A 27,022-nucleotide genomic window follows, 5' to 3' on the forward strand; every position below is an offset into this window, starting at 1 on the left:
CGATCTATGATGTCTCTTGCTGATTTACCGCTATCGTTTTGGGGTTATGCTTTAGAGACGGCTGCATTCACTCTAAATAGGGCACCATCGAAATCCGTTGAGACGACGCCTTATGAACTATGGTTTGGCAAGAAACCAAAGTTGTCATTTCTTAAAGTTTGGGGTTGCGATGCTTATGTGAAGAAACTTCAACCTGATAAGCTCGAACCTAAAACGGAGAAATGTGTCTTCATTGGATACCCAAAGGAGACTGTTGGGTATACCTTCTACCACAGATCCGAAGGCAAGACATTCGTTGCTAAGAATGGGTCCTTTCTAGAGAAGGAGTTTCTTTCGAAAGAAGTGAGTGGGAGGAAAGTAGAACTTGATGAGGTAACTGTACCTGCTCCCTTATTGGAAAGTAGATCATCACAAAAACTAGTTTCTGCGACATCTACGCCAATTAGTGGGCAAGTTAATGATAATGATCATGAAACTTCAGATCAAGTTATTACTGAACCTCGTAGGTCAACCAGATTAAGATCCGCACCAGAGTGGTACGGTAATCCTGTTCTGGAGGTTATGTTACTAGACCATGACGAACCTACGAACTATGAAGAAGCGATGGTGAGCCCAGATTCCGCAAAATGCCTTGAAGCCATGAAATCCGAGAAGGGATCCATGTATGAGAACAAAGTATGGACTTTGGTTGACTTGCCCGATGATCGGCAAGCCATTGAAAATAAATGGATCTTCAAGAAGAAGACTGACGCTGACGGTAAAGTTACTGTCTATAAAGCTCGACTTGTTGCGAAAGGTTTTCGACAAGTTCAAGGGATTGACTACGACGAGACTTTCTCACCCGTAGCGATGCTCAAGTCTGTCTGAATCATGTTAGCAATTGCCGCATTTTATGATTATGAAATTTGGCAAATGGATGTCAAAACTGCATTCCTGAATGGATTTCTGGAAGAAGAGTTGTATATGATGCAACCGGAAGGTTTTGTCGATCCAAAGGGAGCTAACAAAGTGTCCAAGCTCCAGCGATCCATTTATGGACTGGTGCAAGCCTCTCGGAGTTGGAATAAATGCTTTGATAGTGTGATCAAAGCATTTGGTTTTATACAGACTTTTGGAGAAGCCTGTATTTACAAGAAAGTGAGTGGGAGCTCAGTAGCATTTCTGATATTATATGTGGATGACATATTGCTAATTGGAAATGATATAGAATTTCTGGATAGCATAAAGGGATACTTGAATAAGAGTTTTTCAATGAAAGACCTCGGTGAAGCTGCATATATATTAGGCATCAAGATCTACAGAGATAGATCAAGATGCTTAATTGGACTTTCACAAAGCACATACCTTGACAATGTTTTGAAGAAGTTCAAAATGGATCAAGCAAAGAAAGGGTTCTTGCCTGTACTACAAGGTGTGAGATTGAGTAAGACTCAATGCCCGACCACTGCAGAAGATAGAGAGAACATGAAAGATGTTCCCTATGCTTCAGCCATAGGCTCTATCATGTATGCAATGCTGTGTACCAGACCTGATGTGTGCCTTGCTATAAGTTTAGCAGGGAGGTACCAAAGTAATCCAGGAGTGGATCACTGGACAGCGGTCAAGAACATCCTGAAATACCTGAAAAGGACTAAGGATATGTTTCTCGTTTATGGAGGTGACAAAGAGCTCATCGTAAATGGTTACGTTGATGCAAGCTTTGACACTGATCGGGACGATTCTAAATCGCAAACCGGATACGTGTTTACATTGAACGGTGGAGCTGTCAGTTGGTGCAGTTCTAAACAAAGTGTCGTGGCGGGATCTACGTGTGAAGCGGAGTACATAGTTGCTTCGGAAGCAGCAAATGAAGGAGTCTGGATGAAGGAGTTCATATCCGATCTAGGTGTCATACCTAGTGCATCGGGACCAATGAAAATCTTTTGTGACAATACTGGTGCAATTGCCTTAGCAAAGGAATCCAGATTTCACAAGAGAACCAAGCACATCAAAAGACGCTTCAATTCCATCCGGGATTTAGTCCAGGTGGGAGACATAGAAATTTGCAAGATACATACGGATCTGAACGTTGCAGACCCGTTGACTAAGCCTCTTCCACGAGCAAAACATGATCAGCACCAAGACTCCATGGGTGTAAGAATCATTACTGTGTAATCTAGATTATTGACTCTAATGCAAGTGGGAGACTGAAGGAAATATGCCCTAGAGGCAATAATAAAGTTATTATTTATTTCCTTATATCATGATAAATGTTTATTATTCATGCTAGAATTGTATTAACCGAAAACATAATACATGTGTGAATACATAGACAAACAAAGTGTCACTAGTATGCCTCTACTTGACTAGCTCGTTGATCAAAGATGGTTATGTTTCCTAGCCATAGACATGAGTTGTCAGTTGATTAACGGGATCACATCATTAGGAGAATGATGTGATTGACTTGACCCATTCCGTTAGCTTAGCACTCGATCGTTTAGTATGTTGCTATTGCTTTCTTCATGACTTATACATGTTCCTATGACTATGAGATTATGCAACTCCCGTTTACCGGAGGAACACTTTGTGTGCTACCAAACGTCACAACGTAACTGGGTGATTATAAAGGGGCTCTATAGGTGTCTCCAAAGGTACTTGTTGGGTTGGCGTATTTCGAGATTAGGATTTGTCACTCCGATTGTCGGAGAGGTATCTCTGGGCCCACTCAATAATACACATCACTATAAGCCTTGCAAGAATTGTGACTAATGAGTTAGTTGCGGGATGATGTATTACGGAACGAGTAAAGAGACTTGCCGGTAACGAGATTGAACTAGGTATCGAGATATCGACGATCGAATCTCGGGCAAGTAACATACCGATGACAAAGGGAACAACGTATGTTGTTATGCGGTTTGACCGATAAAGATCTTCGTAGAATATGTGGGAACCAATATGAGCATCCAGGTTCCGCTATTGGTTATTGACCGGAGAGGTGTCTCGGTCATGTCTACATAGTTCTCGAACCCGTAGGGTCCGCACGCTTAACGTTACGATGACATTTATATTATGAGTTTATATGTTTTGATGTACCGAAGGTTGTTCGGAGTCCCGGATGTGATCACGGACATGACGAGGAGTCTCGAAATGGTCGAGACATAAAGATTGATATATTGGAAGCCTATGTTTGGACATCGAAAGTGTTCCGGGTGAAATCGGGATTTTTCCGGAGTACCGGGAGGTTACCGAAACCCCCCGGTAACTTAATGGGCCTTAGTGGGCCTAGGTCGAAGAGAGGAGACGAGGCCAGGGCAGGGTCGCGCGCCCGTCCCCCCCCCCAGTCCGAATAGGACAAGGAGAGGGGGGCGGCGCCCCCCCTTCCTTCCTCCCCTCCACCTCTTCCCCCTTTCTCTCCTAGTCCAACATGGAAAAGGGGGGAGTCCTACTCCCGGTAGGAGTAGGACTCCTCCTGGCGCGCTTCTCCTCTAGGCCGGCCGAACCCCCCCTTGCTCTTCTATATACGGGGGCAGGGGGGCACCTCTAGACACAAAATTGATCATTGATCTCTTAGCCGTGTGCGGTGCCCCCTCCACCTTATTACACCTCGATAATATCGTAGCGGTGCTTAGGCGAAGCCCTGCGTCGGTAGAACATCAACATTGTCACCACGCCGTCGTGCTGACGAAACTCTCCCTCAACACTCGGCTAGATCAGAGTTCGAGGGACGTCATCGAGCTGAATGTGTGCTGAACTCGGAGGTGCCGTGCGTTCGGTACTTGATCGGTCGGATCGTGAAGACGTACGACTACATCAACCGCGTTGTGTTAAACGCTTCCGCTATCGGTCTACGAGGGTACGTGGACAACACTCTCCCCTCGCGTTGCTATGCATCACCATGATCTTGCGTGTGCATAGAATTTTTTTGAAATTACTACGTCCCCAACAGGTCGTGCTCCACACGACGGCGATTGGTGTCCCAGGTTCACCTGCTGTGTTAGCTGAGATGATGACCTATCTGTTGGGGAACGTAGTAATTTCAAAAAAATTCCTACGCACACGCAAGATCATGGTGATGCATAGCAACGAGAGGGGAGAGTGTTGTCCACGTACCCTCGTAGACCGAAAGCGGAAGCGTTAACACAACGCGGTTGATGTAGTCGTACGTTTTCACGATCCGACCGATCAAGTACCGAATGCACGGCACCTCCGAGTTCAGCACACGTTCAGCTCGATGACGTCCCTCGAACTCCGATTCAGCCGAGTGTTGAGGGAGAGTTTTGTCAGCACGACGGCGTGGTGACAATGATGATGTTCTACCGACGCAGGGCTTCGCCTAAGCACCACTATGATATTATCGAGGTGTAATATGGTGGAGGGGGGCACCGCACACGGCTAAGAGATCAATGATCAATTATTGTGTCTATGGGGTGCCCCTCTGCCCCCGTATATAAAGGAGCAAGGGGGGAGGCGGCCGGCCTAGGAGGAGGGCGCGCCAAGGGGGGAGTCCTACTCCCACCGGGACTAGGACTCTTCCTTTCCTTGTTGGAGTAGGAAAAGGGAAGGGAGAAGGAGAAAGAAGGAAGGGGGCATCCCCCTCCCTAGTCCAATTCGGACTAGTCCATGGGGAGGGGTGCGGCCACCCTTTGGGGCCTTTCTCTCCTTTCCCGTATGGCCCATTAAGGCCCAATACGAATTCCCGTAACTCTCCGGTACTCCGAAAAATACCCGAATCACTCGGAACCTTTCCGATGTCCGAATATAGTCGTCCAATATATCGATCTTTACGTCTCGACCATTTAGAGACTCCTCGTCAAGTCCCTGATCTCATCCGGGACTCCGAACTCCTTCGGTACATCAAAACACATAAACTCATAATATAACCGTCATCTAACTTTAAGCGTGCGGACCCTACGGGTTCGAGAACTATGTAGACATGACCGAGACACGTCTCCGGTCAATAACCAATAGCGGAACCCGGATGCTCATATTGGCTCCCACATATTCTACGAAGATCTTTATCGTTCAGACCGCATAACAACATACGCTGTTCCCTTTGTCATCGGTATGTTACTTACCCGAGATTCGATCGTTGGTATCTCAATACCTAGTTCAATCTCGTTTCTGGCAAGTCTCTTTACTCGTTCCGTAATACATCATCTCGTAACAAACTCATTTGTTGCAATGCTTGCAAGGCTTAAGTGATGTGCATTACCGAGAGGGCCCAGAGATACCTCTCCGACAATCAGAGTGACAAATCCTAATCTCGAAATACGCCAACCCAACAAGTACCTTCGGAGACACCTGTAGAGCACCTTTATAATCACCCAGTTATGTTGTGACGTTTGGTAGCACACAAAGTGTTCCTCCGGTAAACGGGAGCTGCATAATCTCATAGTCATAGGAACATGTATAAGTCATGAAGAAAGCAATAGCAACATATTAAAACGATCGAGTGCTAAGCTAACGGAATGGGTCAAGTCAATCACATCATTCTCCTAATGATGTGATCCCGTTAATCAAATGACAACTCATGTCTATGGCTAGGAAACATAACCATCTTTGATCAACGAGCTAGTCAAGTAGAGGCATACTAGTGACACTCTGTTTGTCTATGTATTCACACATGTATCAAGTTTCCAGTTAATACAATTCTAGCATGAATAATAAACATTTATCATGATATAAGGAAATAAATAATAACTTTATTATTGCCTCTAGGGCATATTTCCTTCAGTCTCGCACTTGCACTAGAGTCAATAATCTAGTTCACATCGCCATGTGATTTAACATCAATAGTTCACATCACCATGTGATTAACACCCATAGTTCACATCATCATGTGACCAGCACCCAAAGGGTTTACTAGAGTCAGTAATCTAGTTCACATAGCTTATGTGATTAACACCCAAAGAGTACTAAGGTGTGATCATGTTTTGCTTGGGAGATAATTTTAGTCAACGGGTCTGTCACATTCAGATCCGTAAGTATTTTGCAAATTTCTATGTCTACAATGCTCTGCCCGGAGCTACTCTAGCTAATTGCTCCCTCTTTCAATATGTATCTAGACCGAGACTTAGAGTCATCTAGATTAGTGTCAAAACTTGCATCGACGTAACCCTTTACGACGAACCTTTTGTCACTTCCATAATCGAGAAACATATCCTTATTCCAGTAAGGATAATTTTGACCGCTGTCCAGTGATCTACTCCTAGATCACTATTGTACTCCCTTGCCAAAATCAGTGTAGGGTATACAATAGATTTGGTACACAGCATGGCATACTTTATAGAACTTATGGCCGAGGCATAGGGAATGACTTTCATTCTTTTTCTATCTTCTGCCATGGTCGGGCTTTGAGTCTTACTCAATTTCACACCTTGTAACACAGGCAAGAAACTCTTTCTTTGACTGTTCCATTTTGAACTACTTCAAAATCTTGTTAAGGTATGTACTCATTGAAAAAACTTATCAAGCGTCTTGATCTATCTCTATAGATCTTGATGCTCAATATGTAAGCAGCTTCACCGAGGTCTTTCTTTGAAAAACTCCTTTCAAACACTCCTTTATGCTTTGTAGAATAATTCTACATTATTTCCGATCAACAATATGTCATTCACATATACTTATCAGAAATGATGTAGTGCTCCCACTCACTTTCTTGTAAATACAGGCTTCACCGCAAGTCCGTATAAAACTATATCCTTTGATCAACTTATCAAAGCGTATATTCCAACTCCGAGATGCTTGCACCAGTCCATAGATGGATCGCTGGAGTTTGCATATTTTGTTAGCACCTTTAGGATTGACAATACCTTCTGGTTGCATCATATACAACTCTTCTTTAATGAATCCATTAAGGAATGCAGTTTTGTTTATCCATTTGCCAGATTTCATAAAATGCGGCAATTGCTAACATGATTCGGACAGACTTAAGCATCGCTGCGAGTGAGAAAATCTCATCGTATTCAACACTTTGAACTTTGTCAAAAACCTTTTTCCGACAAGTCTAGCTTTGTAGATAGTAACACTACTATCGGCGTCCGTCTTCCTCTTGAAGATCCATTTATTTTTTATGGCTTGCCGATCATCGGGCAAGTCAACCAAAGTCCATACTTTGTTCTCATACATGGATCCCATCTCGGATTTCATGGCCTCAAGCCATTTTGCGGAATCTGGACTCACCATCGCTTCTTCATAGTTCGTAGGTTCGTCATGGTCTAGTAACATAACCTCCAGAACAGGATTACCGTACCACTCTGGTGCGGATCTTAATCTGGTTGACCTACGAGGTTCAGTAATAACTTGATCTGAAGTTTCATGATCATTATCATTAACTTCCTCACTAATTGGTGTAGGTGTCGCAGAAAGTGGTTTCTGTGATGATCTACTTTCCAATAAGGGAGCAGGTACAGTTACCTCATCAAGTTCTACTTTCCTCCCACTCACTTCTTTCGAGAGAAACTCCTTCTCTAGAAAGGATCCATTCTTAGCAATGAATGTCTTGCCTTCGGATCTGTGATAGAAGGTGTACCCAACTGTCTCCTTTGGGTATCCTATGAAGACACATTTCTCTGATTTGGGTTTGAGCTTATCAGGATGAAACCTTTTCACATAAGCATCGCAACCCCAAACTTTAAGAAACGACAACTTTGGTTTCTTGCCAAACCACTTGATTGATCTTGATGAATATGAGTGTTACAAGAGTTGATCTACCACGAGATCGTAATGGCTAAACCCTAGAGGTCTAGCCTATGAGTATATGGTCATGAATCTGTCCTATCCAAACTATGCTCTCCGGTTTATATAGACACCGGAGAGATCTAGGGTTACATGAGGTCGGTTACATAGGAGGAAATCTTCATAATAGGTCGCCTAGCTTGCCTTCCACGCCAAGTAGAGTCCAATCCGGACACGGGTATTGTCTTTGGACTTCGTATCTTCACAGCCCATCCGTCGGGCCCATGGATAACAGGCCAGACGCCCGAGGACCCCTTAGTCCAGGACTCCCTCAGTAGCCCCTGAACCTGACTTTAATGATGAGGAGTCCGGCGTGGATTGTGTTCGGCATTACAAGGCGGGTTCCCCTCCTTCTGAAATCCAAGATAGTCTTCAGACGTGATGATTGTATCCGGACCTGTTACACACCATGCACAACCGCAGAGAGAATATATATATCTTACATGAGTTCCATCCGCTGACAGCTTTCTGCAATGTGACAGGACGTCCGTTCGGTCACAATTTCGAACCGTTTATCCCACGTTTCAAGACGCGGTTGCTATTGGCACGTCTTGTCGAAGCAGAGATCGTGTCCCCTTATCGCGGGATTCTCATCAATGCGGGCATGGGTAACCCAACCGTGCCGTTTACACAGCCCTTGGGAATAGGAGAATCTCAAGGCGAGTGAGGAGGCGTTTTATATTTGCTGCCTTTATAAGGAGATAAGGGTTCCCCTTTCCTCTTCTCGCGCTTTCTCTCTATCTCTGCCTTCCCAATCTCAAGCTCCAGTGCCCGAGTTTCAATCTCCTTTCCACTCCAGCAACCATGTCCGGATCCGGTGGTCAGAGCAAATGGATGGTCTCCTCCATCACGGAGGACATTACTGAGCTCCGGGCGGCCGAATATTTGGCGAAGGAGATCGCCCATCATCTACCGGTCGAGGGACAGATCGTCCCCACACCAGAGCCCACGGAGAGGGTGGTATTCCTCCCCCATTTCTTTCGCGGGCTAGGGTTTCCACTCCACCCCTTCGTCCGCGGGTTAATGTATTATTACGGGGTAGATTTCCATGATCTGTCCCCGAATTCCTTCCTCAACATCTCGGCGTTTATCGTCGTGTGCGAGGCCTTCCTCCGCATCCAACCCCACTTTGGGTTGTGGCTCAAAGTCTTCAATGTGAAGCCGAAGGTGGTGGATGGCCAGCATGCGGAGTGCGGAGGGTCAATGGTGAGCAAATTGTCCAACGTCTCCTGGCCCAAAGACACCTTCATGGATACGGTAAAGGAGTGGCAGAAGCAATGGTTCTACATCACAGAACCACGCGGCACCACCTGGGCCGCAGCTGCCGAATTCCACTCTGGCGCTCCTATGCGACTCACCTCCTGGGTCGAGAAGAGTCCGGACTGGTGTTCTCCTGACAAGCTGATAGCACTGCAGACGCGCGTTCAGAGCATGGTAACCAAGAGCGTCAAGCTTGTTGATGTGATCCAGGTGATGTTAGTTCGCCGGATCCTTCCATGTCAGCACCGAAGCCGCCCGGTGTGGGAGTTCAATCCAAAGAAGCACCAGACCCTGGCGAGGCTCTTCGAGACTACGCACGAAGGCGCATAGAAATTGCTCTTCAAGGGCAATAAAAAACCAACGGCCACGGATTCAGACCGTGGTCACAATTGTACACACCCCGCCAGCAAGGTATGTTATTTCGAATGAGTTCTCAACCTAATTGTTTCGAGGATGATGTTTGAGCTTTTATTACTGCTCTTTCAGGACTAGACGGAGAGGGCGAAGCGGATCCAGTGTCTGGCTCTGCTTCCCGAAGAACCAGTCATCCCACGCTTGGCGCAGATGCTAGTACCGGCGCCATATGAGGCGCCAGAGAAGAAGGCCAAGAAGAAGGCAAAGGGGGCCTAGAGTGGCCTCCGTCGTAAGGGCACTTTGGACGCGGCGTCCAAAGACGACGAATCTCATTCCTCTGTCCCTAAGAACAATGACAGGGAAAAGGAGGAGGAGGAAGAAAACAATCCCCCCCCCTGAGGAGAGGAAGAAGAAGAGGGCGGCTCCGGCGCATCTGGAGGCGGAGGCGCCCAAAAAGGGGAAGGGCGTTCCGGCGGCCAACACCGCGTGGGACGTGGACAGTAGTCCGGAACGACGCCCCCACACAAAGCCCCAGGCCGCATCATAGGTGACATGGCTTATTTATGCGCGCATCCAGCCCTTTCTCTCCATTATCTTGATGTAGTTAGCTGTACTATTGGAGTCCGGCCCGCGACCTAATCCAGCGATCCTCGTCTGGAAGTTCGTTGGCTCCGTCGGAGATGGCGAGCCAGTCACCACTGCCTGCTTACTCCCCCGGGGCCAGGGACGACAATGAGGCGCTGTCCCGTAGGGCCGATCCGAGCCAGGGAGGAACCCAGGACGCTGTCCGGGAGGCGCCATGAGGCGAAGCCTCCACTGCCGGACACATGGAGGAGACGATCCCCATGGGGACTGGCGAAGAGGGCCGCATCCAGCTTGGCCCTTAGCCGAATACGACTCTGGAGACCCATATGGCTCCAGAGTTGGGCGGGCAGCCCCCTTTGAAGGAGGCGGTGCACCGTTTCTGCCGGTGGTCCCTGTCCATCTAGGGGTGCCGGATAACCTGATGGAGGCGCTACGAGGCGCCTCCATTATGGACGAGCACCGTGTTCTTATGAGCACGGTGATCGAGAAGGTTCAGTCCACCAAGAGTGGACTGAACGAAGCCTGCAGCAACCTGTTGACAGGTTTCGAGGTAAGTGACAGAGAAAAAACCCCTATAGTCAGTAGCCCATGAGACACTATCCGGTGCTCGGTAAGAGGAACCGGACAGAGGATCCATCTTCTAGTGTAGGAGATTAACGTGATATGTGTGCATGAGCAGGCGTCGCTATTGGCCGCAACCTCACATGCTGCCGAAGTCTCTAAACTGAAGCAGAGGCTGGAGCGGACCGAGAACGAGCTCGGTGAGGTTAGAGTGCGGCTGCAGGAGAAGCAAGGTAAGTAACGTCTTGCCGTGTGTTCGGAAAGCGGAGACGTTGTGTATTGACTGTAATGTCGAAATGTATGCAAGAGCCGCGACCGAGGTCGAGGCCCTGAGGAAGGCCCTGGGCGAGGCCGAGGAGAAGGCTGTCCAGCAGCAAGCCGCCCGTAAGAAGCTCGAGGCCCGTGTCAAGGAAATCCAGCAGGAGCTCCAAGATGCAGTGAAAAAATGTGAGACCTTGGAGAATGATGCGTCGGCTCAGGAGGCCGAACTCACCAAGGCTCGTCAGGGCATGGAGACCGCGCGGAATGAGGCCCAGGCCATCATCCAGGAGATCCAGGAGGCCAGGAAGATCACGGCGGGTAAGTCTTTTAAGATGCAAAGCAAGTACGCGGAGAGGCAATACCTTTTACTAACCCGGGTTCGGAGTTCCCCAGGAGCTTTTGCGGATCTACCACGCAGCGTATCTGACGCTGCAGCGTTCTACCGAGCCAAAGGAGGAGGTTCTACAGAGAAGCTATTCTCGTCGCAGTATGCGACGCCAGAGCATCCCGTGTCCTTCACCGATCAGCTGAAGCAGCTAATGGAGCTGCACAGGGTGGCCGAACTAGCCATGAAGGATTTGACAATCCGGCTATGGCCAGCCGAAGCTATACCCCGCAACTACTTAGAACTCGTGAGGCGGCTAGTGGAAGCCTGTCCGTGGCTGGACGTCGTCAAGCGCTCTGCATGTATTGAAGGCGCCCGTATGGCCTTCGCTCGCTGCAAGATGTGGTGGGCGAAGATGAATGTTGTTGAAGTGGCCAGCGGGCCGCCGGAGGGCAAGGAGCACCGCACACCCAAGAAATATTTTGCGGATGTCATAGAAGGGTCTCGACTTGTGGTAGCTCAATGTTCGCAGGACGTTATTTTCGAATGAATACATTCGTATTGGGCCTTTTCCTTGTATTATAAAGACAGAGCTTGTTTTGTAATGTAATTTCGTTATGCTTTAAATTGTTTCCTCCTATGCGGCCATGTTATATGCAATCTGAGGGTTGGCCAGTCATCGGCTTCTGCCCTCACGTAATTAATATGGAGGTGTTCGGGATGGGATCTAAACAATCTTGATCCAATTGTATGGTCCTTGAAGGAGTTTTTTAGCGCAACGAACAAGGCAATCAGACTATACGGCTTAAACGCCCTCCCTTAGCCATAGTAGTTTTATAATTAAGCAAGTACGCAGCCCCTGGTCCAAGCCAGGGTGCTGTCAGCATCTGATCGGGAAGTGTCTATCCTTCGCGTGAGGCGGAAAAAATCTCCAACGATTTTGTAACCCACGAACAGCTGACCGGCTCTCGCCATATCATGACAGTCAGTTTTCAGCTTTCTCTACTGAGGTGCTCATCCGGTCAAGGCCAGGGCACAATCGCAGTAGTTCCCCTTTACTACCCTAGCCGATAGAGCGGAACGTAGGGTAGCAAGCACAGGAGCCGGGCAACCCAACTATTGACCAAAGACATGATTCGGAGCCAATGCATATAATGCTAAATTCGGGGTGCCGAACTTTTATACAAAAAGTGTTCGGACTTTGTTGCCTTATTGTGGGGCGATAAGCAGCACCTGGCGAATATGAAACGTACAAAAGAGTACCTATGTAGCTAATAAGCAGATCGAAATGAAATGAAGTAAGGGGCAAAAACCACAAAAACTGGGCCGCAAATCATTATCATTATAACTGAATGGATACGTTAAGGCGTATCTTGCACACATAGCGCGATAAGCACCCGGGCTATGTAATATGCCGGAATCAAGAGGGGGCAGCGTACGGGTCCTGAGAAAGAAGGAAAAATACCGTCAAGAAGAACGTATGGAGGTTACCCTACACACCTATGCTGCATGTCCCCTTTGTATGCCAATCCTTCGAAGGGGCTTGTGATCAGGCTCGCGGGAAAAAGGAACCTGAAACAGAAAGAAAAAGGTGTATCCAGGGTCGGTCTAGCCGAACTGTAGATCCCGGTTGAGCTTGTGCCTCCGTCGATGTCCATGGAATCTTGAGTGCGTAATTATGTACGCGTGGTACGAATGCCACTACTTCATCCAGACTGGGACGGAAGCCGAATTGCTAGTCGAGCTCTTGACGAGCCTTGCCGTCCTGCTGCAGTGTAGTTCGGGACCTCTTGATGGTGTCCAGGGGCTCGGTAGCCGCACTATGGTGCTGCTTGAGAAGGCCGCTCTATACCTCTGCTGCTAGGGTGGCGGTGTGCTCCTCTGTTCGGAGAGAGTGTTCCGTGTTGCCATTGACTGTTATGATGCCATGTGGACCGGGAATCTTGAGTTTGAGGTAAGCGTAGTGTGGCACTGCGTTGAATCTAGCAAACGCTGTTCGTCCGAGTAATGTGTGGTAGCCGTTGCGGAAGGGGACGGTGTCGAAGATTAACTCCTCGCTTCGGAAATTGTCCGGAGAGCCGAAGACCACTTCCAACGTGATTGAGCCCGTACAGCGGGCCTCGACGCCTGGTGTGACTCCTTTGAAGGTAGTCTTTGTTGGTTTCATTCATGAGGGGTCAATTCCCATCTTCCAAACTGTGTCTTGATAGAGCAGGTTGACGCTGCTACCACCGTCCATTAGGACTCGTGTTAGGTGAAATCCGTCGATGATTGGGTCGAGGACCAATGCGGCCGAACCGCCATGACGGATACTGGTTGGGTGGTCTCGACGATCAAAGGTGATCGGAAATGACGACCATGGATTGAATTTGGGGGCGACTGGCTCTACCGCGTAGATGTCCCTGAGTGCACGCCTACGCTCCCTTTTGGGGATGTGTGTACCATATATCATGTTCACCGTTTTGACTTGAGGGGGAAATTTCTTCTGCCCCCCAGTGTTCGGCTGCCCGGGCTCTTCGTCCTCGTCCTCACTTTGTGACCCTTTTCTTTGTTTTCGGCATTTAACTTGCCAGCCTGCTTGAAAACCCAACAATCCCTGTTGGTATGATTGGCTTGCTTGTCCGGGGTGCCGTGTATCTGACACAGACGGTCGAGTATGCGGTCCAGGCTGGAAGGTCCTTCATTGTTTCTTTTATAGGGCTTCTTCCGCTGGCCGGACATGGAGCCAGTGAATCCAGCGTTGATTGTGGCGTCATCGGTGTTGTTGTCATTGCTTCGGCGTTTGTGACTGTTGCGCCGGAGCTTGCCAGTGCTATTCTTGGCCTCCGAGGGGCCTGTTTCGCTGGCTATGTTGTTACTACGGGCCAGCCAACTATCCTCTCCCGTGCAAAAGCGGGTCATGAGTGCCGTTCGGGCTGCCATGGACTTCGGCTTTTCTTGGCCGAGGTGGCGTGCTAGCCATTCGTCACGGATGCTATGTTTGAAGGCTACCAGGGCCTCGGCATCCAAACAGTCAACGATCTGGTTCTTTTTGGTTAGGACCTAGTCCAGAATTTTCTGGCTGATTCTCTAGGTTGTTGAACTATGTAGCTTAGATCATCGGCGTCTGGTGGCCGGACATATGTTCCTTGGAAGTTGTCTAGGAAAGCTTCTTCCAAGTCCTCCCAGCTGCTGATAGAATTTTCAGGCAGGCTGTTAAGCCAGTGCCGAGCTGGCCCTTTGAGCTTGAGTGGGAGGTATTTAATGGTGTGGAGGTCATCTCCTCGAGCCATGTGGATGTGGAGGATGAAATCCTCGATCCACACTGCGCGATCGGTTGTGCCGTCATATGATTCGATATTGACAGGCTTGAATCCCTCAGGGAATTCGTGATCTAGTACCTCGGCCGTGAAGCAGAGAGGGTGTGCGGCACCTCTGTATTGGGCCGCGTCGCGGAGTAACTCTGATGGAGTCTGTCTGCGGCATTCGGCCCGGGTGTGGTTAGGTTTGCACGTTCGAATAGGTAGCCATCGTCGAGCCTTGAGGTACGTCCGCGCGATCCGTAGATCGATCTTGTATGTCCTGGTTTATTGTCCAGGGTCTGCCGAAGGTCGTATGTGTGACCCCGAACTCTTTCGTCTTTATTTTTTCGGGGTGGTGGGGCAGGCTGCTGTTTGGCCTGAGTTTCCGCTTTATCCCGACCGCGGGGTGGCCGGTCGGCCACCCTGTCTCGACCACATGGTGGTCGTTCCGCATTACACGAGGGAGATGTGTGCTCCGGTGCTTCCTCGTCGAATTGAGGTAGCAGTCTGCGTTTCGGGTAGCTCTTAGCTGGGCGCTTGAGGCCGTATTCTTCGGCAGTCATGACATCAGTCCATCTGTCTACGAGCAGATCTTGTTCGGCTTGAAGCTGTTGCTGTTTCTTTTTCAGGCTCCTTGAAGTGGCTATGAGCTGAAGCTTAAAGCGCTCCTGCTCCACAGGGTCCTCCGGCACGATGAAGTCTTCGTTGCCGAGGCTTGTATCTTCCTCGGAGGGTGGATGGTAACTGTCGTCCTCCAAGTTATCTTCTGTGGCCTGTTCATCAGGGTTGTCTTGCCTGTTGTCATGTTCCTCCTGTTCGGATGCCGCACCGATGGGGTCTTCATTGTTTTCGGCGTCACCCGGAGTGCTATTTTCTCCGGTACCAGTGTTGCCATCCTTTGAGCGATGAGGCTTAGAACGGCATTTGGGGCGCCGACGCTTGGACTGCGTCTCAGAGGGTTTGTTCATATTCGGCTCTTCTTTGTCATCGCCAGATCCTTTGGGTGTATCAACCATGTACACGTCGTACGAGGAGGTGGCCATCCAACGTCCAGTGAATGGCGGGTCTTGACCTTTCTCATTGTCGGCTTCGCCGTCCATACCTGTGATGTCTTCGGAGCCATAGTCAAGCACGTCGGTTAAGTCATCGACGGTGCTATGAAGTGGGTGGCGGGTGGGAAGCAAAATTCCTCGTCGTCCGCCTCTAGCTCAAACCGAATATAGTTCGGCTGTGAGTCTTCCTCCAGGGTCAAGTTCTTCAAAGAATTTAGTACGTCACCCAAAGGCGAATGCTAGAAGATGTCTGCGGTGCTAAATTCAAAAATCGACAACCGATCCAGCTCGGTGTCCGCAGGTGTATCCGGTCCGGAACGTGTAGCCGGAGACGAGTCCGGGGTTCCGCTGACGCAAGCATTGCAGGATGTCGAGTCCGTGTGCGGCTCCAACGCCGCAGACTCTATGGCCTCGGAGGGCGTGATCTGCTTTGGCTCTAAGGCCATTGTAGCAACAGGATCCATCTCCTGGATGTGATCCGATGGCAGATCTAAGTCAAGTTCATCGGAAAGAGGGGGAGTGATCGCCGCGGTCTCAAATCCATCGAAGATCAAGTCTCCATGGATATCCGTGACGTAATTCAAGCTTCCGAATCTGACCTGATGGCTAGGGGCGTAGCTATCGACCTGCTCCAGGCGGCCAAGTGAGATGGACCGCAGTACGAAGCCGCCGAACACAAAGATTTGTCCGGGGAAAAAGATTTCTCCCTCAACGACGCCATTGCCGGTGATTGGAGGGGCCATCGAGCCTTACGTCGACGGCACAGTGGCACTCTCAATGAAAGCACCAATGTCAGTGTCAAAACCGGCGGATCTCGGGTAGGGGGTCCCGAACTGTGCGTCTAGGATCGATGGTAACAGGAGACGGGGGACACGATGTTTACCCAGGTTCGGGCCCTCTCTATGGAGGTAATACCCTACTTCCTGCTTGATTGATCTTGATGAATATGACTGTACAAGAGTTGATCTACCATGAGATCGTAATGGCTAAACCCTAGAAGTCTAGCCTATGAGTATATGGTCATGAATCTGTCCTATCCGGACTATGCTCTCCGGTTTATATAGACACCGGAGAGATCTAGGGTTACATGAGGTTGGTTACATAGGAGGAAATCTTCATAATAGGTCGCCTAGCTTGCCTTCCCCACCAAGTAGAGTCCAATCCGAACACGGGTATTGTCTTCGGCCTTCGTATCTTCACAGCCCATCAGTCCGGCCCATGGATAACAGGCCGGACGCCCGAGGACCCCTTAGTCCAGGACTCCCTCAATGGGTACACTTCTCGTTAATTTAGTACCTGCATCTGTTTTATTCAATTCAGGAGCATCACATTCATTCATGCCAGAAGATTTTGCATACAAGCACGACATTAAATGTCAGGAGATGAACACTTCGGTAGTGGTAAAAACCCCCGCAGGACAATGTCAAACGTCCCTGTTGAGATCGAAGGGCTGGGATTTCACACCTCTCCCATTATATTGAAGTCTTCCAATATTGACCTCATTCTGGGAATGGATTGGTTGAAAGCGCATACTGCTTCTATAGTTTGTGACACTAAGACCGTCCATCTGCTACACCCTTCTGATGAAATAGTTAGTTACCATGCTCATTTGGTGCAAAATGCCGAGGCACGACTTTATGCATTGAATGCATTGAACGCTGCACCACTCGAGGGCATTGAAAACATTCCCGTAGTTTGCGAATTCAAATCGACGTCTTTCCTAAAGAACTTCCAGGGATTCCCCCCTGCTAGAGCTGTCGAATTCATCATCGACTTGAAACCAGGCACCACTCCTATAGCCAAGCGACCCTACAAGATGCCACCGCATGAACTCATTGAGCTTAAGGAGGAAATCGATAGATCTCTTCGCAAAGGTTTCATTCGCCCAAGTTGCTCTCCGTGGGGAGCACCTTCTCTCTTTGTCAAGAAGAAGGATGGGACAAACACTACCGTCCTATTAACCAGGCTACCATTCAGAACAAATATCCTCTTCCTCGGATCAATGATCTGTATGATCAACTGGCTGGTTCATCAGTGTTCTCTAAACTCGACTTGAGGTTGGGTTACCACCAGATCCGTGTTCGTGAAGAGGATATCCCAAAGACCGCCTTCGTGACTCGATATGGTTCATACGAGTACACTGTCATGTCCTTCGGCTTAACCAATGCTCCAGCCACCTTCTCTCGTCTGATGAACTATATATTCAGGGAATTCCTTGACAAGTTCGTCGTGGTTTTATCTGGATGATATCCTGGTATCTTCCAAGAACAAAGAAGAACATGTTGAACATCTTCGTCTTGTGCTGGAAAAGCTAAGAGAGCATCAACTATACGCCAAGTTCTCCAAATGTGAATTCTGGCTACTCGAAGTAACCTATCTTGGGCGTGCCATCTCTAAGGATGGTATTGCCGGCAACCCTGAAAGGGTCCAGGCTATTCTTGATTCGACTCCTCCAAAGAATGTCCAGCAAGTCAGAAGTTTTCTCGGTCTCGCCAGCTATTGTCGTCGATTCATCGCACTACAAAAAAAACACTTCTGTGATGATACATGTTTGTCACAGTAGGTCACGTTTTCTGTCCTGCATATACATCCATGACAAATTGATGACAGAATCAAGATAGTCATACCTGTGCCGTCGTAGAAGTGTTCCATGACATTACCAAAATTATCATCACGGAAGTGTCCACTTCCATGACGATAAATCACGCGTCATAGAAGTGCTTTCGTCAAGGGTGACCGACACATGGCATCCACCGTAACGGAACGCCGTTAAGCTATCGGGTCCGGTTTTGGACCCGATAACAGCCCCGACCAATGGGGATTTTCCACGTGTAAAATCATCATTGGCTGGAGGAAACACGTGTCGGCTCACCGTTGGGACAGATGTCATCCACTCATTGGACCCAAAGCGCCTATGATACGTCGACACGTGGCACGGCCCAACAGAGGCCCATTCCTGTGAAAAGTCTGGCCCGTTTGACTTGGTCAAAAGGTGGCGGGCCGGCCCACGGCAAGCCTGTTAACGGCCTGTTTGCATATAGCCCATTTATAGCCCGCTAACCCAGGGCCCGTTTACGGCCTATCCGAATTAGGCCCAGTAGCGTCATCTGGGTCGTCCAATATAATTCCAGCCCGTTTTGACTTTCGGCCCATGTATGGCCCATGACGTATTTCTGCCCATATGAGTCCCTTTGTTACTCTTGGCCCATTAATGGCCCGTGGTGAAACCGGCCCGTAATGAATAGTGTATCGCTTTATACCCATTAGGGGCCCATTATTCCATTGGGTCATTTCCAGCCCGTGTTACCTTTCGGCCTTCTGAGGGCCCATTTATTCTTGGGCTCATTTCCAGCATTCGGTTACTTACGGTCCGTTACTGGCCTTTTCTGCTTGTGGGCCAAATTTAGCCCGTGGATACAGTCGGCCCGTTTGCGGCCCGTTAATCTGTTGGGCCATTTTCATAGCATCATCAAATACGGCCTATTAACGGCCCGTTATGGTCAGCCCATAAAATGTACGATTTCCACTCTAGCCCGTTTACGGCCCCTTATACGGCCCGTACAAGGCCCATAGATGAGACGGCCCGTAGAAGGCTCATGGATCCTACGAGACGTAGAAGGCCCATTGACCCGACGGCCCATAGAAGGCTCATTGATCCGACAGCCCATAGAAGGCCCATGGATCCGATGGCCCATAGAAGGCCCATGGATCCGATAGCCGATCGAAGGCCCACTGATCCGACGGCCATAGAAGGCCATGGATCGTCCGTCCCGTAGATGGCCCATGGATCGTACGGCCTGTGGAGGGCCATGGTCACTACAACGTTTGGGCGAGTTGGCCCCCGTTTGAACGATATAGCATATTCAAAGAATTATCCTACTCTATACTATCACCTCTAAAAAAATACACTATACAATAAAGAGACTAAGGCACAGAAACGTAGAATAATCCTACACTATACAATAAAGAAATTATAGCCGATTATACCCATTGGGCATTATGGTTCGGCACCAGTGATAATAAAGCATACACAAGCAGCAAATTACATACACTGGGCAAATACAGCTCATACATCATGGACGCGCATCAACATAACTTACCATTTGAACTATAATCTCTTCAGAAAATAGGAATGGCCGGATTTAGATAGCACAAATTTCAGTCTGCAAAATCTCCAATTCCTTCGTTGTTACCTCACTGTCTTGTTTCATTTTTTTGACTCATGCATCTAATACCTGCATGTCCAGTCTCAACTTGTTGATTGTACGTTCAGAATCATGTACACGTTGTCTTGCCACCTCTAGTTGATGCTCGAGAACAACATCACATTCCAATTCCAATCCATAATCATTCGGTAGCGGCCATGCCGCACTGCTCGCAGATCTTTGTGTTGATGTCACTTCATCCTGTAATGTTTCTGTAAGTACACATGACTAGGGCAAAAATATAGTTACAACAGTGAAGCGAGCAAGACAGACTATTTTGTACATGGCAAAACAGGACTAACAATAATGTTACACGTCATGAAGCAGAAGCCACTACTAGAAAAAGGCTTACTAGTGGCGCACTAGTTTTGCCTACTAATGGCGCACTACTGGTGCGCCACTAGCACCACGCCACTAGAATATTTTAGTAATGGCGCACCACAGGTGCGCCATTAGTATCCCACAGGTGCGCCATTAGTAACTGGTATACTAATGGCGCACCAGATGGAAGTGCGCCATTAGTAGCATTTTTTAAAAAAAATCATTTTTTTCTTAATCTCAGGTCACTATTTCACATATGAGATATCCAACACATATATATACAACAGCATCCATATAACAATCATATCCAACACACAAGTTTCATCATATATACATACATAGCCAACACATAGTTCCATCGTTACATATTACAAAAGTTTCACATTGTTCATCCAACATCGTTATCCATCCAACACCATATTACAAAAGTTTCACATAGTTCAGTTCTCATTGTTCTTCTCCTTCTCCTTCCTCAGCCTGATGCGCCAAGAGCGGCGAGGCGGTGGAGGCAGCTGTGGGATGTAGTCTTCTACCACAATTGGCGTGGTCATGTCGCCCAGCTGTGGGATCGCCGGCGCCACCACCGGTGCGTGGTCATTGTCAGGCACCACCACCATCGCGAGGCCACCTTCAGGCAGGACGGGCACGACCATCGCTAGGTCATCCTCAGCCACCACCATCTCTTGCCCATGGTCAGCCACCACCATCTCTTGCCCATGGTCAGCCACCACCATCTCTTGCCCATGGTCAGCCACCACCATCTCTTGCCCTTGGTCAGCCACCACCAGCGCTAGGTCATCCTCAGCCCGATGCCCATCGTCATCCTGCAGCGGCCCACTCTGCTCCTCTTCTCCCCCACTCCAGTCCGGATCATCCTTCTTGCTGTCTTTGCTGCTGCCAGAATCGCTGCTGCTTTCGCTAAAGCCAGAATCGCTGTTGCTTTTGCTACAACCATAATCGCTGCTGCTTTGGATGTAGCCAGTGTCGCTGCTGCTGCTCCCATTGCCTGTCCAAATGCAACAATGGCCGTTAACAATCGATGTGAGACAAAGCCAAATGTAGAGGAATAAGAAGAGGCAGAACGCACTGGCATCTTCGTCGTCAGTGTAGCGCATGCGACACATAGTCGTGTTGAAAACCTTCACGATGAGCATTGTGGCGTCATCGTCGTACCTGAAGAGAAGAAAGTACCCGGTCCGTAGGTCGTAGGCACTGTAGAACTTCTCCCAGCCACGGCACAGGTACATGTGGCCCTCCTCGATCACTAACTCCACGTCCCACAGCCTGCGAACCCCGCTGCCGGCCTGTCGGAGCTTCACATTATGTGGCGGATCTTCACCCAGCATGTTCATAAAAGTGTCAGGCAGCCTCTGGAATTTGGGACAAGGAGTGATGTAGCAAACAACAGAGTTATCATAATGAGATGGGTGAAGGGGAGATCTCTCGTTTTATATACCTGCCTCGTGGCTGATACTGAAGTCCCAAGTATGATACTGAAGAACTCGAAAGCATCCAACTCGTACTCCGGTGAGGCAGAGCGGCGGTGGCTGCTTCCCCCCATCTCTGATAAGCAGCAGAAGAGACCAATTAGTACCAGGATTATACATCGACTAATTATACATCTGACCCAATTTATAAAACATGCGATGTATTCCACAATACAAAGAACAACTACCATTAATAGGTTGTTGTTTAGAAGGTTTCCCACATGTGTATCAGAGAACAAACATATGATCTAAGGTGAAACATTAGTGCCATGGTTAGTGGTAATTGGTAAATGCTATTTCTTTCTTTAGTCGATTTCATTTGCCTTGGTCTGAGAAAAAAATGCTACAGTTAGGAAATGCAAACATCAGATTAGAAATTATGTAGAATAGATAATCAACTTTGCTGATTCCTAATAATAGACTTATTGATTGACATTTAGGATCAAAATGCAACCAATGAAAAAAGAAAACAGAGGATCAGAGACAAGCCATGTCTTGCATTGTTTCTATTTTTGTGTTTACGGAAGTACCTAATGGTATTTTTATGATGTTTTGCAGCTGGTGAAAACGTATGAAATTGCATTGTCTTGCAGCTGGTGAAAGAAGCACCTAATTGCATTAACACATGTCCAGTTCCAATAGAAATCTTGGGGTACATTCATGCTTGAGACCCATAACAGGAGCTTACTAGCATTAACACATGCATCAAGCACCAGCTGCATTGTTTTGCAGCTGGTGAAAGAAGCACCTAAACTACAATACCTTACATGTAAGCAGTGCAAAAGGAGATGAAGAAGATATCAGTTGCTAAACCTGACAGCAATTGTTACACCGCTTTAATATCTCTCAACACTTTCTAGTAGCAACTAACAACCTGTATCATCACATAAGGTTTGCCCTATTGAAGTTTTGCACGATTTGGAATATATAACAGTTAATGATGTAATATGGCAATGAAGCAATTGCATTAAAAAAACTAAGACATGTGGAAGAGTGGACATTGTACCTGTCAAGGGAGAGGAATTCTCTGCGACACCACCACTTCTCAAACTTGGCCTTCACAACACACTACATAGACAGATGTAAACTAAAATATGAATTCCTTTGCACTGGGATCATAAAACAAAATATTTAGAACTGAATCATATAGTAATTAATCACAATCTACAGGGCTGCTGCACTCTAATCTTTGCAAAAGAACAAAAAAATAACATTGTTTTAACCTAAACAGAAGTGCCAAATACTAAACAATGACCATTGTTGTTATACTAGTGAACTATCTGCTAGAGATTCTACACCCATACTGAAAGCAATGTACGAGGCTACGAGCTGCCACCTTTTTGGCGCACCAGGGAGCTGGAGTGGCTGGAGGTCGAGCTGGGCTGCTAGACGTCGATGGGGCGGATCTCGACTGCGAGGGAGTCAGTCCATGGTGATGGAGTCGGCGCTGGACAGGTGGGAGGGAATGGGGAATGGTGGAGAGAGGGAGGAAGGAGGAAGGAGGAGAGGTACCTGGTCGCCGGAGGGGTCGGGGTCGGGGCCGGCGAAGGGGTCGCGGTCGGAATCCGAGCTCTTCCGGGTCCTCGCTCGCCGCGGTCGAAGGAGAGCAGGGGCCGGTGGCGGAGGACGGCAGGGGCAGGCGGGATGGGCGCGTCGGGGCCGCGCTCGCCGGCTGCTGCAGGGGCTGGAGGAGGCCCTCGCTCGTCGGAGGGAGGAGGAGAGGAAAGGAGCGGGCGGCGCGCGCTCGGCCGATCCCGTTCGGGGGGCGCGGGGGTGGCGGGGGTGGAGTCCCGCGGGGGTCGGGGCGGCGGCGTCGAGGCAGCGCAAGACCACAGCGGCGGCGGCGTCGCCGACGGCGTGCAGGCGCGGCAGACGGAGGGGGCGGAGCAAGGGGGCGGCGGCGTACGGTTGGGGTCGAGTGGATCTGGCGAGGGAGGGAGGGAGAGGCCACGCACAGTGCGAGGGGAACAAGTGGAGTGGGTTAGCAATGGCGCACCTCCCCCTAGTGCGCCATAAGTACGTCGATTCTAATGGCGCACCGCCCCCTGGTGCGCCATTAGAATTTTGTTTTAATTACTAGCCCGACTGCTCAGGTTATATTTCCACCTAACCCTATCTCCATCAGAACACGCCTACTAGCCCGACTGGTCAGCACGCAGCACACACACTAGGAGGTCCTGGGTTCGATTCCCAGGCTCCCAAATTTTTGTTTTTATGCATTTAAAATGCTGTTTGATATTTATTTGTGTTTAAATATGTTCAAACTTGTTTAAGTCATAACAGTAATATTTTTTTATAAAAACAGTAATAATTTTTATAAAAAATGCATTTAAAATGCTGTTTGATATTTATTTGTGTTTAAATATGTTGAAACTTGTTTAAATCATAACAGTAATATTTTTTTATAAAAACAGTAATATTTTTTATAAAAACAAGGTGCGGGGGAGAGGGTGCGGGGGGTGCTCGGCGGCGGTGGAGCGGGGGAGGGTGCGGTGGGTCGTCGGGGGTTGCGGGGGGTGCTCTGTCCTTGTCGTTACCGGTGTAGGATTCCATCGTTACCCCGGAGTTCTGATAACCATCGCTCTTCATGTCCTTGTCCTCGGTGTAGAATGTGTAGCTGTTGAATGCGAGGCGGAGGTTGCGGCGCGCGCGGGCGAGGGCAAGGTTGGTGTCGGCCCTGCGGCGCTGCTCCGGCGGGAGTGGGGTGGGGTCGGAGGGGAGGATGGGGAGAGGGAGGCGGCGGGGGCGCGGATTGGGAGCGGACGGAGAGGAACTGGCGCGGGGGAGAGGGACGAAGGGGAACTGGCGAGGGAGAGGGAGGAATTAGCTATAGCATTCATTTGTGACGGTGGAGCAGGCCGGAGAGGGTGCAGGGGGTCGGCGGCGGCGGTGGAGCGGGCCGGGGAGGGTGCGGTGGGTCATCGGCGGCGGTGGAGCAGGGGAGCTAGGGTGCGGTGGGTCGTCGGCGGCGGTGGAGCGGGGGAGGGTGCGGGGGGTCGGCGGCGGCGCCCGGTGGAGCAGGGTAGAGGGTGCGGGGGGTGCTCGGCGGCGAGGGGGGCCGGATCTGGCGAGGTGGGATAGCGATCGAGATGGAGGGGGATCGCTAGTAATGGTGCACTATTCCCTGTTGTGCCATTAGTAGTTTTGCAAAAAAATAAAAAATAAAAATATAGTAGTGGCGCACTATGTGGCTAGTGCGCCATTACTAGTTAGAACTAGTAATGGCGCACTGTGTCCTGGTGCGCCATTAGTATGTTTGGAAAAATAAAATAAAAAAATTGTTACTAATGGCGCACCGTTTGTCTGGTGCGCCATTAGTGTCTTTCACACTAATGGCGCACCAGCACATGGTGCGCCATTGCTATATAGCAATGGCACACCACATGTCTGGTGCGCCATTAGTGGCCATTCCATTTATAGCCCTTTTCCTAGTAGTGAGCAGGTGATATTTTAAAAATTATAAAAAGGTAGTCTATGCAGCCTCCATACAGAAATCTCTCTTAGCTCACTAGAGGAGCATGATGTTGGGGCCCAATCCAAAACACAGACAAGTTACAAATTTAGACAGCATGTTGCGTATAAGTAAGCAAGCAGTTGGTCATTCTGTAGCTCAATTAAAGTCTTATGGAGCATAATGAACAGCAGAGGGTTTCATACAAACATACTACAGCAAGCAAAACTATGCAATCATTAGCCTAGTATAAACTAGATTGTGAGCCTCATGCAATAATAGTTGGTTAATAGACTTCAAAGCTTGAGGCACACTTCAGCAGAGTAATTAAATGGTAAGGCCTTTAATTATGTCAACTAATAGTTATACAAGTACCCAACATCAGGCATCATTCTTTGGGCATCTCATTAACTGAGGACAAATAAAGCAATTGAAAAGAGCAAATTAACTATGCCTGAAACAAACAAGGAATTGAACTGTTGAGTTGGATATAGTGACTTACCTTAACAGGTTGAAGAGGCTTAGCGCAGCTCCTACTTCTCTTGCAAGGCTCCTTCCTAACATCTTGTACATGGAAATCCTCAATCTTATCTTCATTGCACCCCCTCTGCAAGGTGACACAAACTAGTTACTCGTCTCCTTGGAAGATAAATATGCATACTTTCCAGTCTGTGAACACAAAAGGATGAGATTATAACAAAACAACACCACATAATGAAACATGCCGCATCTCTTGCACTTGCACACAATGAAATGAGCATTTACTATGTCTGCACTATGTAAAAACTAGGCATACCTTTGAACTGGATCTCCAGGTACTCTTGGAGAGCCTACTTTAGTGTACAGCCAAACCTTTATGTCACCTATGAGTTAGAAAAGGCCCCACTACATCAGCCCTCAGTGTTTAAATCGTTGACAAGCTCTATTAGAGTGTTAGGTCAAGAATAGCAAGTAATCAAAGCAAACAGTCCTAGTATGGCTGGCTGATGCAAACAAGCAATTGAATAGATGTGTGAGCAAATCTTACATATCAAGAAAAGAAGCAAAGAAGGAGGCTTAAAGACCATCACTTGACTGACCAGGTTTAAGGGGCATTTAAACATCATGTGCAACGTATGAACTAACATAAACATTGCATATTCCAGATTCTACAATGGAATGCACATGTATTAGGTTATGCCATGTATGATGATGCCTAAATGTACACTATAGCAGGCCGGAGTGATTCATCATTGCACGCACAATTGAATTGCAGGTTAAGGGCCAGTTCTATTCCGCCTTTTCAGGGCTTGTTGTCAAAATAAGCCATAAAAGATGTAAAGAAGTCATTTTTGAGTTATGGGCTTGGGCTTCACTAATTTCGCTTTGGAGGGGGGTGTTTCGGGTAGAACCTCACTAAAAATTGAAGGGAAGGGGAATAGTGAAATGACTCTGTTGTCTACCTATATTACACTCAAAATGCAACTGGTGACGCCCGCGTCACACCTCACCCTCAAGTAAAAACAAACATGCAAGCGTTCGTTGCCCTGCCCGCTTGCATCTCCTCTCCCCTTTCCCTCTACCTTGATCCCCTGCTTGCAGCACTAGGGTTCCTCCAGCAAGCCGTCGCCACTGGTCCCATCTGGCCTGGTCCTCGATGATGCTCTGTCCAGCTAGGCTACATGGCCGGCGGGTAGGGGCAAATCTCCCTGGCTGCTCCTCCCTCTGGCGCCGCCCCTCATTCTCATGGTCTCCAGCAGCTGCTCCACTGTAGTTCGTCCAACGCACTACTCCGGCAGGCGCTGCACAACTACGGCTGATGCCACACTACGGCAGAAGGCACCTTATTCCCCCTTGCCACCTCCCAGGCCATGGGCTTGAGGTGCGGTTGAAGGATGAGCTCATCCAACAAGGTGAGGATCTCCTCTAATTTTTTGCCAAATTTTCATTCTGATCCACTATACGATGAATTTCTATGAGCTGCTTCTGCTGTTGCTATATGATGCATTGCTATGAGATGCTCTTGCTGCTGCTATATGATGAATTGCTATGAGCTGCTGCTGCTATATGATGAATTGATATGAGCCGCTGCTGCTATATGATGAATTGCTATGAGCTGTTGCTGCTATATGATGAGTTGCTATAAGCTGCTCCTGCTGCTGCTGTATGATGAATTGCTATGAG

The sequence above is a fragment of the Aegilops tauschii genome, chromosome 1, assembly GCF_002575655.3.
Source record: "Aegilops tauschii subsp. strangulata cultivar AL8/78 chromosome 1, Aet v6.0, whole genome shotgun sequence".
NCBI lineage: Eukaryota > Viridiplantae > Streptophyta > Magnoliopsida > Poales > Poaceae > Aegilops > Aegilops tauschii.